Raw genomic sequence first — 4,325 nt, 5'->3', positions numbered from 1 at the left:
TGGTAAACAAAAAAGGCAGATCTTTTGCGACAGGTATGGGTAGTGCTGTCCACAGTACTTCCTCCGTTTCAAAAGCTTTTCTGTCATTTGTGTGCCACTTGACCCCGAAGTGTGGGTGTATCTGATGGGACGAGATTAAGCATTTACATTATCATTCTTACCTTTATTTGACAGTCTTGTTCTACTTTGGACATTGTCACTGTACCCTTCCTACTCTGTGTGAACATGAAATCAAATTCAACATCTCCACGGGTTCACAAGTTTTCAATTTGGTTTATTTTCAAAAAAATAAAATTACATTATTTATTTCGGTTTCGAAACAGTGTTATTTGAAAAGTCCCCTGTCCTCTAAGGAAACGAACCTGCTGAGCAATTAAACAGGCAACAGGTAGAAAATGAGGAAACTAACCTGGTCATTACAATATGAAACACATAAAACGTATCAAAGCGTACTTAAAGGCAGAAAATAAAACTTAACCGGTAAAAACACAACTCAAAGTTCTACAAAACAAGCTTTCCGATTATTTTCTAATTCGAAGAAGGAGCGATCAACTCTGCACAGGACTGGCTGTAGGTAGCTAACAGGTAAGGATCATGTCTGACTGTAGGTAGCTAACAGGTAAGGATCATGTCTGACTGTAGGTAGCTAACAGGTAAGGATCATGTCTGACTGTAGGTAGCTAACAGGTAAGGATCATGTCTGACTGTAGGTAGCTAACAGGTAAGGATCATGTCTGACTGTAGGTAGCTAACAGGTAAGGATCATGTCTGACTGTAGGTAGCTAACAGGTAAGGATCATGTCTGACTGTAGGTAGCTAACATTCTAACAGGTAAGGATCATGTCTGCACATAGCAGGATGATGCTGGTTTGACCAGCTGTGCATTGAGGAAGTGTGTGTGTGTTCAGGCCATTTTGTGAGGGTACCAGTTGAGGAGGTGGAAACCAGTTCCGGTAGCCAGACGGGCGGCCGGGCCCAGGGCAAAGGGCGAGGTGACACGCAGCATGTCCCCCGTCCCAAACAGAGGGAACATGGACGTACCTAGACAACACAGGAAACACCTTATGATGTAGACATCTTCCACGGCAGCGGAGTCAGAATCCTAACTTAAGATAAAAACAGCATCTTTGCATTAGTCGCCAACAGACATCAATGCACAATTTTCGTTAGCATTACTTTTCCGGCGCCCCCGCACATTGACTCTGTACCGGTACCCCCTGTATATAGCCTCCACATTGACTCTGTACCAGTACCCCCTGTATATAGCCTCCACATTGCCTCTGTACCGGTACCCCCTGTATATAGCCTCCACATTGACTCTGTACCAGTACCCCCTGTATATAGCCTCCACATTGCCTCTGTACCGGTACCCCCTGTATATAGCCTCCACATTGACTCTGTACCAGTACCCCCTGTATATAGCCTCCACATTGCCTCTGTACCGGTACCCCCTGTATATAGCCTCCACATTGACTCTGCACCAGTACCCCCTGTATATAGCCTCCACATTGACTCTGTACCGGTACCCCCTGTATATAGCCTCCACATTGACTCTGTACCAGTACCCCCTGTATATAGCCTCCACATTGACTCTGTACCGGTACCCCCTGTATATAGCCTCCACATTGACTCTGCACCAGTACCCCCTGTATATAGCCTCCACATTGACTCTGTACCGGTACCCCCTGTATATAGCCTCCACATTGACTCTGTACCAGTACCCCCTGTATATAGCCTCCACATTGCCTCTGTACCGGTACCCCCTGTATATAGCCTCCACATTGACTCTGTACCGGTACCCCCTGTATATAGCCTCCACATTGACACTGTACCGGTACCCCCTGTATATAGCCTCCACATTGTACCGTAACACCCTGTATATAGCCTCCACATTGACTCTGTACCGGTACCCCCTGTGTATAGCCTCCACATTGACTCTGTACCGGTACCCCCTGTATATAGCCTCCACATTGACTCTGTACCGGTACCCCCTGTATATAGCCTCCACATTGACTCTGTACCGGTACCCCCTGTATATAGCCTCCACATTGACTCTGTACCGGTACCCCCTGTATATAGCCTCCACATTGACTCTGTACCGGTACCCCCTGTATATAGCCTCCACATTGACTCTGTACGGTACCCCCTGTATATAGCCTCCACATTGACTCACCTTACCCCCTGTATATAGCCTCCACATTGACTCTGTACCGGTACCCCCTGTATATAGCCTCCACATTGACTCTGTACCGGTACCCCCTGTATATAGCCTCCACATTGACTCTGTACCGGTACCCCCTGTATATAGCCTCCACATTGACTCTGTACCGGTACCCCCTGTATATAGCCTCCACATTGACTCTGTACCGGTACCCCCTGTATATAGCCTCCACATTGACTCTGTACCGGTACCCTCTGTATATAGCCTCCACATTGACTCTGTACTGGTACCACATGTATACAGCCTCCACATTGACTCTGTACTGGTACCCCCTGTGTATAGCCTCCACATTGACTCTGTACTGGTACCACATGTATACAGCCTCCACATTGACTCTGTACTGGTACCACATGTATAAAGCCTCCACATTGACTCTGTACTGGTACCACATGTATACAGCCTCCACATTGACTCTGTACTGGTACCACATGTATAAAGCCTCCACATTGACTCTGTACTGGTACCACATGTATACAGCCTCCACATTGACTCTGTACTGGTACCACATGTATACAGCCTCCACATTGACTCTGTACTGGTACCACATGTATACAGCCTCCACATTGACTCTGTACTGGTACCACATGTATACAGCCTCCACATTGACTCTGTACTGGTACCACATGTATACAGCCTCCACATTGACTCTGTACTGGTACCACATGTATACAGCCTCCACATTGACTCTGTACTGGTACCACATGTATATAGCCTCCACATTGACTCTGTACTGGTACCCTCTGTATACAGCCTCCACATTGACTCTGTACTGGTACCAAATGTATAAAGCCTCCACATTGACTCTGTACTGGTACCACATGTATACAGCCTCCACATTGACTCTGTACTGGTACCACATGTATAAAGCCTCCACATTGACTCTGTACTGGTACCCTCTGTATACAGCCTCCACATTGACTCTGTACTGGTACCACATGTATACAGCCTCCACATTGACTCTGTACTGGTACCACATGTATACAGCCTCCACATAGACTCTGTACTGGTACCACATGTATAAAGCCTCCACATTGACTCTGTACTGGTACCCCCTGTGTATAGCCTCCACATTGACTCTGTACTGGTACCCCCTGTATATAGCCTCCACATTGACTCTGTACCGGTACCCCCTGTGTATAGCCTCCACATTGACTCTGTACCGGTACCCCCTGTGTATAGCCTCCACATTGACTCTGTACTGGTACCCCCTGTGTATAGCCTCCACATTGACTCTGTACTGGTACCCCCTGTGTATAGCCTCCACATTGACTCTGTACTGGTACCACATGTATAAAGCCTCCACATTGACTCTGTACCGGTACCACATGTATACAGCCTCCACATTGACTCTGTACTGGTACCACATGTATACAGCCTCCACATTGACTCTGTACTGGTACCACATGTATACAGCCTCCACATTGACTCTGTACTGGTACCACATGTATAAAGCCTCCACATTGACTCTGTACCGGTACCACATGTATACAGCCTCCACATTGACTCTGTACTGGTACCACATGTATACAGCCTCCACATTGACTCTGTACTGGTACCACATGTATACAGCCTCCACATTGACTCTGTACTGGTACCACATGTATACAGCCTCCACATTGACTCTGTACTGGTACCACATGTATACAGCCTCCACATTGACTCTGTACTGGTACCACATGTATACAGCCTCCACATTGACTCTGTACTGGTACCACATGTATACAGCCTCCACATTGACTCTGTACTGGTACCACATGTATATAGCCTCCACATTGACTCTGTACTGGTACCCTCTGTATACAGCCTCCACATTGACTCTGTACTGGTACCACATGTATAAAGCCTCCACATTGACTCTGTACTGGTACCACATGTATACAGCCTCCACATTGACTCTGTACTGGTACCACATGTATAAAGCCTCCACATTGACTCTGTACTGGTACCACATGTATACAGCCTCCACATTGACTCTGTACTGGTACCACATGTATACAGCCTCCACATAGACTCTGTACTGGTACCACATGTATAAAGCCTCCACATTGACTCTGTACTGGTACCCCCTGTGTATAGCCTCCACATTGACTCTGTACTGGTACCC

General features: G+C 46.9%; 1 protein-coding gene across 6 annotated transcripts in view; it reads right to left on the bottom strand.

The window, feature by feature from the left end:
* Positions 1 to 253: 253 nt before the first annotated feature.
* The window catches only part of tdrd5 (tudor domain containing 5), a 34,687-nt gene continuing 30,615 nt past the window's right edge, over positions 254 to 4,325 (bottom strand). For all 6 annotated transcript variants that reach the window (XM_046292758.1, XM_046292731.1, XM_046292748.1 and 3 more), the window contains one exon: positions 254 to 1,041. The gene's annotated coding sequence lies outside the window, so the exon portion shown is untranslated. The remainder of the gene's footprint in view (positions 1,042 to 4,325) is intronic.

This window comes from Oncorhynchus gorbuscha, linkage group LG02, assembly GCF_021184085.1.
Source record: "Oncorhynchus gorbuscha isolate QuinsamMale2020 ecotype Even-year linkage group LG02, OgorEven_v1.0, whole genome shotgun sequence".
NCBI classification, from domain to species: Eukaryota; Metazoa; Chordata; class Actinopteri; order Salmoniformes; family Salmonidae; genus Oncorhynchus; species Oncorhynchus gorbuscha.
Note: the sequence above shows the minus strand (reverse complement) of the source record. Positions and strands in the feature narration are given on the sequence as shown.